The 13,130-nt window shown below is 42.2% G+C and overlaps 1 protein-coding gene across 1 annotated transcript in view; it reads left to right on the forward strand.

The window, feature by feature from the left end:
* The window catches only part of acoxl (acyl-CoA oxidase-like), a 331,885-nt gene that overhangs the window by 49,462 nt on the left and 269,293 nt on the right, over positions 1–13,130 (forward strand).

Below are 13,130 nucleotides of genomic sequence, written 5' to 3' on the forward strand. Positions count from 1 at the left end.
CACTTCAAAAACTACTTGGCTTTAAAATGTAGAGACTGTGGCATAGAGTCATACAGCACGGAAAAAAGGCCCTTTGGCCCAACTGGTCCATGCCAACCAAGATTCCCCATCTAAGCCGGTCCTATTTGCCTGCATTAGGCCATAATCCTCTAAACCGTTCCTATCCATGTACCTGTCCAAATACCTATTAAATGTTGTTAATGCACCGGCCTCAACCACGTCCTCTGGCAGCTCATTCCATATACTGACCACCCTCAGGCTCCTCTTAACTCTCTCCCCTCTCACCTTAAACCTATGCCCTCTAGTTCTTGATTCCCCAACCCTGGGAAAAAGACTGTGCACATTCACCTTATCTATGCCTCTCATAATTCTATACACCTCTATAAGATCACCCTTCATTCCCCTGTGCTCCAATGAAAATCCCAACCTGCTCAACCTCTCTCCTTAACTCAGTCCCTCGAGTCCTGGCAACATCCTCGTAAGCCTCCTCTGCACTCTTTCCAGCTTCGTGGCATCTTCCCTATTTGCAAGGTGGCCAAAACCGAACACAATATTCCAAATGTGGCCTCTACAACTACTTGTACAACTGCAACATAACATCCCAACTTTTACACTCAATGCCCTGACTGATGAAGGCCAGCGTGCCAAAAGCCTTCTGTCTACCTGTGATGCCACTTTCAGGGAACCATGTACTTGTACTCCTAGGTCCCTCTTTTCATAGAGTGATAAAAGGCAGTAAGCAAATACAAGACTTTTCTCAGTGGTGTTGATTATATGACAGTAATCAGAACACAACTAGAATGTTGCATAATATTGGTCACCACAGTACAGGAAAGATGCAATGTTCTTTAATGCCATTTTTCCATATACCTGTGAGCATAAGCTGATCATTTGGATTATTTGGATCACCGCAGCTAAGCTTGACCAACCTAGAAACTGGACCATGAAATGCAAAGAAACTGCAGATGCTAAAATCTGAAATAAAAGCTTAAGAAGTGCTGGAAACACTCAGCAGGTCAGGCAGCAATTGCGGAAAGAGAAACAGAGTTAATGATTTGGGTTGAAGACTTCTACCCATTGGGTTGAAATTGAATCAATTTGTGCACGTTTTTCATGTGTAAATCACAAAAGCAGTTTCCCAGTTTAAGTAGTGCTGGTGATCATTTCTGGGTGAAATAACACTCATCAGGAAATTAATTCACCTCAGCACATCGCTTAAAGAGTCTGTACTGTGAAGTCAATGTCTTGTCCTGCCAGCCCCGCTTTTCAGTGGTTGTTCTGATGATGAGTTTTGATCAGAAGCATTACCCCAGTTTCTCTTTTCACAGAAGCTGCCTGAGTGTTTCCAGCATTTCCTGTTTTTATCTTAGTTTTCAGTGGGTGCTCCTTCACCGTTTGTTTAATTCATTTCTGAATTGCACACAATGAACACAAAGCCATTAATCATCTTGGAGCCACTCACAGCACAGGAGTCGAGGCTTGATGTAGTCGACATGTAATTCAGCAAGGCTATTGATATGGCAGACTGGTCAACAGAGTAAAGGTGCAAGGGAAGGTGGGTCCAAATTTGCCTTGGTGACCTGAAGCAAAGGTCTTTTTGGCACTTGCAAGCTGTTATGAGTAGGATTGCATAGAGCTCACCACTTTCTCTCCTAGCTGCAGGATATTCCAAAGCATCTGACAGCCAATGAAGTACTTGATGAAATGTTTCTTTGAAGAGGTAACCAAGAATGTCAGTGAGGGCAGGGTGGTAGACGTCGTCCATATAGACTTCAGCAAGGCCCCTGATAAGGTTCTGTGTGGTAGGCTGCTCTGAAAAGTTAGATTGTCTGGGATCCAGGGAGCGATAGCTAACTGGATACAGTATTGTAGGAAGCAAAGGGTGATGGTGAAACGTTTTTTGGACTGGAGGCTTGTGACTAGTGGTGTACCTCAGGGGTCGGTGCTGGGCCCATTGTTGCTTGTCATCAATATCAATGATTTGGATGAGAATGTACAAGGCATGGTTAGTAAGTTTGCAGATGACACTAAAATAGGCGGTATTGTAGACAGTGAAGAAGGTTATCAAGAATTACAGCAGGATCTTGATCAGCTGGGTAAGTGGGCTGAGGAATGGCAAATGGAGTTTAATTCAGTTAAGTGCGAGGTGTTGCATTTTGGGAAGTCAAACCAGGGTAGGACCTTCACAGTGGGCAGCAGGGCTCTGGAGAGTGTTGTAGAACAGAGGGACTGAGTATTGAAGTTGGTATATTATGTTGCAGTTCTATAAGCCATTGATGGTCTTATAAAACAGTCTTTTTTCCATCTTTGCAGAATTGAAAACTAGAGGACATAGGTTTAGAGGTGAAAGGTTTAACAAGAGCCTGAGAGGCAACTTTTTTTACACAGCGGGTGGTGTGTATATATTTATATGTATATGGAACCAGCTGCCAGAGGAAGTGGTTGAGGCAGGTACATTAGATACACTTAAGAAGTATGTGGACAGTTATATGGATGACAAGCGTTTAGATGGATGTCAGTCAAATGGGACTAGCTTAGGTGGGCATCTTGGTTGGCATGGATGAGTTGGGCCGAATGGCCTGTTTGCAGGCTGTAGCTAGTCTATCTGTGCTATCTGTATCTGTGCTAGTCATTGTAAAAAAAAACACAGCAGCCCATTAAGGCACTACGAGCTCCCACAAAGATGAGAGGGGGTAAGTTCAAAGGAGATGTGTGGGGCAGGTTGTCTTACACAGAGTGGTGGGTACCTGGAATCTGCTGCCAGGGGTGGTAGTGGAGGCAAATACAATAGAGGCATTTAAAAGGCTCTTGAATAGACACATGAATATGCAGGGAATGGAGGTAAATGGACATAGTGCAGGCAGAGGGGATTAGTTTAGTTGGGCACTTGATTGCTAATTTAATTAGTTTGGCACAACAGCCGAAGGGCTTGTTCCTGTGCTGTACTGTTCTATGTCCTATAAAAGCAGTTCTCTTTTTTTGGGGGTTAAATACTGACCAACTCATTGATGAAAATGAATTTTCACTGTTGGTTCAAAATGGTGCCATAGGACCTTTTGTAGCTACTGTATCTGTTAAAGCAAGCACATATGAAATGTGGCTACTCTGATACTGCTGAACTCCCTCAATGCAGTACTGAAGTGTTAGTATAGATTTTTGTTCTTAAACATCTGGAGTGGCACTGGAAGTGACTCTAAGTCAAAGTGCTACCAACTGAACTCTACCCTGAAGACAAGAGAGATGTAAAGGATAGGGAGAGCCCTCTTTCTCTGTCCTGTTAATTTTTTTGACTCCCTACCAATCCAGTTCTTCTGGCTACATGCATTGCAATGAGGGATTCATTTTCACTGCTGCACTTTTGTACTATTAAATATGCCACACTTAGGTGATTTCTGAAGGCAGTTGTTTTGGAAATGCTCGCCAATCTCACTGCTGGGGTGCCTGTCTCAGCATTATTGTAGCAGCATTTGAGATGAGGAAATTTCAAACCCTTGAGTGGTAGAAATGTTGGAGTAGCAAGAGGCCAGCCTATCTGTTAGTCCACCATTGAGTGTTCACTCAAGAATCTGGCCACCTTAATTTAGTTGTTAATTCTCTCACCGAATGTACAGATTGATTAGTGTATTCATAAATACTTTAGCTGAAAAGCTTGTTATGAAAAAATGGAACTTGCAATATGTGTATAGTGCTTTTCTACCACATGAATGGTTGGAGGGGAAGGTCATAATGTCTATCATAGAGCCAGGATAATGATGGTCTGAGGTGTATTTATTTAAGGCAAGGAGTATAATGGATAGCACAGATGAACTTAGAGCCTGGATTAGTACGTGGAACCATGGTGTTGTAGCCATTACAGAAACTTGGTTGAGAGTAGGGCAGATCTAGCAGCCCGACATTCCAGGGTATAAATGTTTCAGGTGCAATGAAGAGAGATGTAAAAGAGGTGGGGAAATTGCATTACTAATTACTGCTGCACTAAGAGAAGACATCTTGGAAGGACATCTACGGTGGGGCCATATGGGTAGAACTCGGGGATTAGAAAGAAGCAATCACTGTGATGGAATTCTACTGTAGGCCTCCCAATAGCCAGCAGGAGCCAGAGGAACAGATAAATGTGGGCTGATCGTGGAAAGATGTAAAAGTTAAATGTTGTTGTAGTGGGTGATTTTAACTTTCACATGTTGACAGGGACTCTCCTACTGCCAGGAGCTGTGACAGGGCAGAATTTGTTCGATGCACCAGGAGGGTTTCTTGAAACAAAATGTAGATAGTCCAGCTAGGCATGTGGCCATACTAGACCTTGTATTGGGGATGAGCCTGGCCAGGTGATCAAAGTTTCAGTAGGGGAGCATTTTGGGAATAGTGACCATAATTCTGTAAGTTTTAATATAGCTGTGGATAAGGATACATCCTCGGGTGAAGGTACTAACTTAGGGGAAGACTAATCACGACAAGAGAAAGAGGGCTCTCCCTATCCTTTGTATCTCTCTCGTATCAGGCAGGAACTGAAGATTGGAAATGGCTGTTTTGGGGGGTAAATCCGTATATGACATGTGGGAGTCTTTTAAAGGACAGTTGCTTAGCGTTCAGGACTACCATGTTCCTGTGAGGATGAAAGATAAAGATTGCATGGTTTGGGAACCTTGGATGACAAGATATATTGTAAGTTTAGTTAAAAAGAAAAAGGAAGCATCCATAGGGCTTTGGAAGCTGAAATAAGACAAGACCTTTGAGAAGCAGGAAATAACAAAACAAGAAATTAGGAGGACTGAAAGGGACCATGAAATGTTCTTGGCAAGTAAGGTTAAGGAGAATCCCAAAGCATTTTATATGCATTAGGAGCAAGAGGGTAGCTATAGAAAGGGTGGATCCACTCGAGGACAAAAGAGAGAATCTGTGTCTGGAGCCACAGAAAGTGGGTGAGATCCTTCATGAGTATTTTATGTCGGTATTCACTAAGGAGAAGGACATGGATGATAGGGAGGGGTAAGTTGATATTCTAGGGCATGTCAATATTAAGAAGGAGGAGGTGTTGGGTGTCTGGAAAAATATTAAGGTGGATAGGTCCTCCGGAAGTGAGGGGATCTATCCCAGGATACTGAAGGAAGCAAGGGAGGAGATTGCTGGGGTCTTGACAGAGATCTTTATTATCTTCTTTATTCGTGGGTGAGGTGCGTTAAGACCGGAGAATTGCCAATGTTGTTCCTTTGTTTAGGAAGGGCAACAGGGACACACCAAGAAATTATAAATTGGTGACCCATACTTCAGTGGTAGGGAAATTATTGGAGAAGATTCTTAGGGACAGGATTTACTTGCATTTGGAAAAGCATGGACATTAGGGAAAGACAGCATGAATTTCTATGCGGGATGTCCTCCCTCGTAAATTTGATGGAGTTTTTTTGAGGAGGTGATGAAGATGATTGATAAGGGTAGGGCACTGGCTATTGTCTCCATAGACTTTAGTAAAGCATTTGACAAGGTCCCTCATGGTAGGCTGGTCCAGAATATTAAGTAAAGTGGGATCCATGGTGAGTTAGTAGATTGCATCCAAAATTGGCTTGGTCATAGAAGGTACTGGTGGAGTGGTGTGATTCTGACTAGAGGTCTGTGACCGGTGGTATTTCATGAGGCTCAGTTCTGGGACCTCTGTTTTTTGTAATGTAAATGATTTGGATGAAAATGTAGGTGTATGTTTTTTTTACTGAGAGTGTGGTGGATGCCTGGAATGCTTTGCCTTATAGGGTGGTGGAGGCAAATTCATTGGGGGCTTTTAAGAGGGGCTTGGATGAGCACACGAATGAGAGGAAAATAGAGGGATGTGGGCACTCTGTAGGTAGGAGGGAATAGCTATGTCGGCACAACATTGTGGGCTGAAGGGCCTGTTCTGTACTGTTCTATGTTCTATCCCAGGAACCAGGCTAGTGTATCTTCACTGTATGTCCTCTACAACAATGTATCCTTTTCTTAGGTAAGGAGACCAACGTTGCACACAATACTCCAGGTGTGGTCTCGCCGGGGCTCTATATCATAAAGAGCAGTGTAACAGATTGTTAACCACAAACGTACATGAAGTCATGCTATCTTTCATGCACAAGAGAGCTTTGAAATTCTTCTGACTTTCTAGTGTGCACATTTTCTCTCTCTCTCTCTCTTGTTTTCTATGTCTCTTGTGATTTCTCTCCCTCTCTCTTTTCTCCCTTGTGTTGTCACTCACTCTTGTGCTCTCTCTCTCTCTCTCTCTCTCTCTCTCTCTCTCTCTCTCTCTCTCTCCCTCTCTCTCTCTCTCCCTCTCCCTCTCTCTCTCTCTCTCTCTCTCTCTCTCTCTCTCTCTCTCTCTCTCTCTCTCTCTCTCTCTCTCTCTCTCCTCCCTCCCTCATCATCCTCCCCCCCCCCCCCCCCCCCCCCCCCCCCCCCCCCCCAGTATTTAACATTCTTTAGGAAAGGATTTGCGGAGCTATCAGATGGAACTGCTTTAATTGAAATCTTGCATCTTCAATGAAATTTCAGAGACAAATTCTGTGAATTGATGTCCGTGGTCATATGCTGACCAATCAGCCACAAGCTTTGCTATCTTGATAAATAAGTGATAGATGTTCACGTGAGTTCAAGTCGGCAGGAGAAACAAATTGGTTTCATTCTCAAACCACTGCTACTAAAGTATTTGTCAAAGTTAATAATGAATGCTTCAGTGACCTGTGCCTTTGAAATTAACTTGAATATGACATGTTTATGGTGTAGAGGTAAAAATGAATTGTTGTACCAGTTATGTAGCCAGAAAAAATGTGTACTAGGATAGAAACATCGAATTTCTTGCAGGACAAAGAAACTTACATAACAGAAACAAGCCATTTGGCCCATTGTATCTATGGCAACCAAAAATAATATCTTCAGGCTTAGCCCTCTTCCCACCTCTTAGTTTGTAACCTTCTGGGTTATTGCCATTTGAGGATACATGCTCATCCAGGTATTTTTTTTTAATGTGCTGAGGATTTCCAGGTGGTAAGACCAGACCTCACTACTCTTCGGATAGGAGAATGTTTCCTCAAAAGTCCTTTAATCCATCTGTGTAATGTAGTTATTGACTTCTCTGCCAAGGCAAATAGACCTTTCTGGCTCATCCTATCTCAGCCTTCCTCCATTCAGCTCCATTTGCTTCAAGGATGCCAATCTCAGCCTAGCAAGTTTCTTTCTATAACCAAAATTCTCCATCACTGCAACAACCTTGTTAACGTTTGCACACTTGTGCTATTGCATCCCCTTTCATCTATGCTCATGTGCTACGTGCCTTGGCTGCCAACCTAAAGACAGGTGTCCCGCAAGCCTCTACCTGACCTGTTCACATTTAGGATTCCATGGATTTGTGCTCCAAGATCTCTCTGTTCATTCAGTATGATGTCATTTATTGTTTATTCTATTACATTATTTACCCTCCCCAAATCTATTCCCTCTTGCTTCCCCAGAATAAATTCTATTTGCCATTTTTGTGCTTAGCCGAACCCTTTATTCTTGTGGACACTTCTTGACGCCACCCCACCACCCACTCCCCCCCCCAAGTAAGGAACATTATAGAATACTCTCCGCTTCCCTGGATGAGTGCAGCTTGAATGATTCTCAAGAAGCTCACACCATGCAGAACAAAGTAGCCCACTTCATTGACACCCCATCCACCACCCTAAACATTTGTTCTCTCTGCCGCAGCACAGTAGCTGCAAAGGCACTATCTACAAAATGCATTCTAGTTATTCACCCAGACTATTCCAACAGCATGTCCCAAACCTGAGACCTCTACTGCTAAAATGGACACTGGGAACACCCACCACCTGTAGGTTCCTCCTCCTCCAAATTGCACACAGTTCTGATTTGGAAATATATCACCGGTCTTTCATTGTTGCTGTGTATAATCCAGGAACTCCACATCCAACAGCACTATAGGAACAGTTTCACCCAAAGGACTGCAACAGTTATGTAGTTATGCTCCTCATGTAGTTAGGGATAGGTGGACCTCCCTGTAGCACTCAGATCCTGAAAAAAAAGAACGATGAAAAAGTTCCTGGAGTCCACAGTTTTCTAGTTACATTGTCTATTTTGGTTTCGTCTGGCTGCTTCGTTTAAGTCCAAATCTATTTGTGTTATGATCAGTTCACCTGTACAGGCTAAATGGACTCCACCTAAGTGGAGCTGGGACCAGTGTCTTTGTGGGAGCCTGCCCATGTGCACTGGGGTGAGGTTAAACTAAAAGCAGGGGATTGGGTAGGAATGTAATTTAAAAAAATGTGCAAAATGCATTGGCAGAAATAAGAAGCAACCAGTGTTCAAGAAGGTCCAAGATAAGTTGGCAGTGTATGCAAATAAACGCAAGAAGTGTATTAAACAAGTTATAGATGCAATCAGCTAGATGACATTACGATATCAATAACAGGGATGTGATTTAAAAGAGTACTGGGATGGGTTGTAAGAAGTTCCTGGATACAAGATGTTCAGGAAAGAAAGGGATAAAAGGATGGGGAGTGGCAAAACCGCAGTTAGCTAAAGCCTTGGTGAAACTGTACCTGGAGTATGGTGTATAGTTTGGGTCTCCTTACTGATATGATAGTCTTGCCAAAGAGCGAATGCAGCAAAGATTCCCCAGACTGGTTCCTGGAAATAGCAGGTTTGCTGGATGAGGGGAGACCAAGCAGAATCAGCCTCCTCTTTTTAGAGTTTAGAAGAATGAGAGGTGATCTCATTGAAATTTAATAAATTCATACAGAACTTGACAGACTGGATGCCGAGGGGATGCTTTCTTGGTTGATAAGTCTTGAGCCAGGGCTCGCCGTCTCAGAATAAGGGCTAGGCCATTTAAGACACGGATGAGGAGGAACTTCTTCACTCAGAGGGTGTGAATTTTGGAATTCTCCTCCCCGGAAGTCTGTGTAGGCTCTGTCATTGATTGCATTCAAAACGGAGGCAAGTTTAAGAGGCATCGAGACAGGTACATGGACAGTTAGGGAACTGAGGGACATAGACCATATGCAGGCAGATGTGCAGTTTAAATTGGCATCATGGTCGGCACAGAGATTGTGGGCCAAAGGGCCTGTTCCTGTGCTGTACTGTTCTGTGTTCTAGAGATATTGAGGTTTTTTTTTGATACTTAGTGAATCTTGGAGATGGGGATAGTGAAGGAGAATTATGTTGCGGTAAAAGGTCAGACATGATCTTATGAATAATGGAGCTGGATTCAAATGCCAGATAGCCTACTTCTCTTCATTGTTATGTTCTTAATGATTAAGGTAAATATTGCAGTGCTAGAGAGGGAGAATGTCTTGGAACCATCAAGGACAGAATCTATCTGGTTGGCATAGTTGTGCAGCATTTAGCAGTGCTACCTCACAGCTCTATGGATTCAGGTTCAATCCTCACCTTGGATGTTATCACTGTGGATTTTTGCACATTCTCCCTGTGACTGCCCGAGTGGGAGGTAAACAGGGTGCTCCGTTTTCCTCCCACATTCCAAAGACGTGCTGGTAGGTTAATAGGCTACGGTAAATTCCCACTTAGTTTATGTAAGTGGCAAAAAGAATCAATGATGAGCATGTGAGAGAGAATAAGTTTCTGGGTTGCAGAGAAGTAAGAGGTAGGAATGTGACTGATAAGATTGTTGTGTTGTGGGCTGGTATGAAGCTGTTAGGCTGAATGGCCCCCTTCTGTAGCATCATAAATAAGAAGTAAGAAGTAACTATTGGAAATAAAACCAGAAACTGCTTGAAGAACTCGAGTCAGGCTTTTAAAATTATGAAGGGCATAGGCAGAAAGAAACTACTCCCATTGGCAGAGGGGTCAGGAACTAGGGGACATAAAATGAGAATTGTCAAAGGAACCAAAAATAGAATTGAATTGGTACAGGGTGACCAGTGCTTTATGTTAAGCAGCGCAGATGCTTTGCCATATGGAGGTCCACGTTATTTGGCTAAATGAGAAAGTGAAGTACTACTTCATATATGTTCAAGTTTATTGTTGTCATACCCATACATTACCCAGGGTATAAATGCCATGAAAATTAGGGTTTTGCAGCAGCAGCACAGTACATCACAAGATAAGGATAAACACAAGTTACCATAAACCTAAATTAACATAAATTATTCATAACTTAGATGTGTGCAAAATAAACAACAGAATAAACGTACAGACACAAGTGCAAGATATGTTTCAGTTGCAAATATAATGTGCCTTGTTTCTGGAGCTACAAAGGACTAAAATAAACTTAATTTTGCATTTAAATGGAAATGCTTTCCCCTGACAAATAGACCACAGGTCAGACATTTAAAATAATTGGCAAAAGATGTAGAGAGGCAATGAAGGGATATTTCAGGCCTGAAATACATTAATTGGAATCTGATACCATGGGAATTTTCAAAAGGAAGTTGGGCAGATTCGTGAATGGAAGTAATTTCAGGCTAATAGACTGGAGCAGGTGTCAAAATTGTACAGCTTTTGAAGAACCAGCATGTGCGAATGGACTGACTGGCCATCTTCGGTGTTGCATGAATCTGTTCAAGTGGTTCATATGGGATTTGCAATGTGTATTATAGAATAAAGATTTGTGAGCTGTCTTTTCTCATTTTCCATTCAGAAAGGTGGAATAATCTTTCTCTGGCCAAGCTCTGACTCCTCAATACACCATCTTCACAAGATTCACAGAATATGTTTCATCAATCAACAAGGGCGCCCTCCCCAAAACAACCGGGTCAACAGGAATTCAAAGTAATTAAGCATAAATAAGCAAATTGGAACAAATGGGTACCTATTTTTACTGTAGATCTAGCACAGCCATTACATATCATAATGTTATACATATATGTAACAGCAGGAGCTGGAAAAGGCCATTGAGCCCTTCAAGCCTGTTCCATCATTCAACAAGATCATGGCTGATCTGATAATTACCTCAAGTCCTGATGCTCTTCCCCTCCCCTGCCCCCCCCCCACATCCCGTGACTTTTCATTCCATTGCTTATCAAGAAGCTACCTAACTCTGCTTTAAAAACACGTATGGAGACTTTGTCTCCACTGTGCTTTGAGGAAGAGACTACAAAAAAACCCTCACCTGTCTTAAATGGCTGACCCTTTGTTTTTAAACAATGAACCCTATTTCTAGAGTCTCCCCTAAGAGGAAGCATTCTCTCTAGATCCACCCTATCCAGATCTTGGATGTTTCAATCAAGTCCCCTGTCATTCTTCTACACTACAGCAAATATAATCAACCCAACTTGTCCTCATAAGACAATCCATCTATTCCAGGTATCAGTCCAGTGAACTTTCTCTAAACTATCTCCAGCACATATACATCCTTCCTTAAATAAAGAGACCACTCAGTTCTCCAGATGTATAGAGGTATATAAGATCATGAGGGGCATAGACAGGGTGAAAGCACGTAGTCTTTTGCCCAGGGAGGTGGTGCTAAACACAAGAGGGCATAGGTTTAAGATCAGGGGCGAGAAATTTAAAAGAGACATCAGGAGCCGCTCCTTCATGCAAAGGGTGGTGCGTATTTGGAATGAGCTGCCAGAAATAGTGGTTGAGGTGGGCACATTAGCAACGTTTAAAAGCCATCTTGATAAGTACATGGATAGGAGAGATTTAGAGGGATATGGGCCAAACACCAGCAGATGGGACTAGCCTGCGGGGCAACACAGTCGGCATGGATGATTTGGGCCGAAGGGCCTGTTTCCGTGCTGTATGAATCTATGTGGCCTCATCAATGCCCTGTATAACTGCAGCAAAACCTCCCTACTTTTGTATTCATTTTCCCCAACAATAAATTATAAAGTTCCGTTAGTTTTCCCAATTATTTGCTGTACTTGCACAACAGCCTTTTGTGGATCAGGCACTGGGACATCCAGATCCCTCTGCATCTGACAGCTCTACATTCCCTCACCAAATAGATGATATGATTCTCTCCCATTTTTCCTGCTAAAATGAATAGTTTCATATTTCCCTATTTTACACATCATTTGCGAGATCTTTGCCCACTCCCTTGTGATCGCCATATGTCTACTTCACATCTTACTTCCCTACCTTTGTGTCATCAACAAATTTAGCAACGGAATCCTCGGTACCTTCATTCAAGTCATTTATATAAACTGTAAAAGCTTGAGACGCCTGCAACAATCCCTATGGCAAATCACTTGTTACCTCTTGCTCACCAGAAAAAGAACCATTTATACCTACTCTCTGTTAGCCAGCCAATCTTCTATCCACCATCAATATGGTACCTCCTAGACCATGAGCTTTTATTTTTTTTGCAATAATCCTTGATATCTTGGTGCTTTGATATTATTTCATAACTCTAATGTCAAAAAATCTATTGATCTCTGTTTTGAGTGCAATCAATGAAATGGACAACAGCCCCATAGAGAATTCCTAAGGTTCACCATGCTTTGAGAAAACAGGTTTCTCCTCATTTTAATCTTTAATAGCCTACCTCTTATTGAAAGTAACCTCCCAATCTTCTAAACTCAAGAGAATAACAGCCTAGTCTACTCAATTTCTCCTGATATGACAGACCCACCAAACCAGGAACCTGTTGGGTGAATCTTCAAAACACTCTCACTATAGCATGAATGACTAGACCAACATCATATGCAATAACCTGTGTGCCCTCACCAAGTATGCAACTCTGAATGGGCACTCTTTTTAATTGAAATAAATGATTCACACCAAACCCAAAATTAGCCTAAATCAGGAAAATGTTGGCTTTGTTGAAAATCCTAGGCCATTAGGGATTTAAAACCTGTTTCTGTTAAAGTCAAAGTCGAATTTATTGTCATATACACAAGTACATGCATGCACAGGTACAATGAAAAAATTACAGCAGCATCACAGGCACAGAGACTGTGAATGTTAGGCTCTGTTCCATTGAAAAGAAGTGAAGAGCAATGTTAGGGAAAAAATCTGGAGACCTTTGAGATGCTCAAAAACCAACAATTGACTAAACTATCCAAATATCTCTTTGCATAGCCAAGTATCAAATTTGGTTTGCCACAATAAAGGTACTATATAAATGCAAGTTACTGAGTTGAATTTCCTGATTGCTTTAAATGCTGATTGCTTTAACCCGTAGATGTGAATTTTCAATGACCCTAAGCCTTTCAATT

This window comes from Pristis pectinata, chromosome 10 (assembly GCF_009764475.1).
Source record: "Pristis pectinata isolate sPriPec2 chromosome 10, sPriPec2.1.pri, whole genome shotgun sequence".
Taxonomy (NCBI): Eukaryota; Metazoa; Chordata; class Chondrichthyes; order Rhinopristiformes; family Pristidae; genus Pristis; species Pristis pectinata.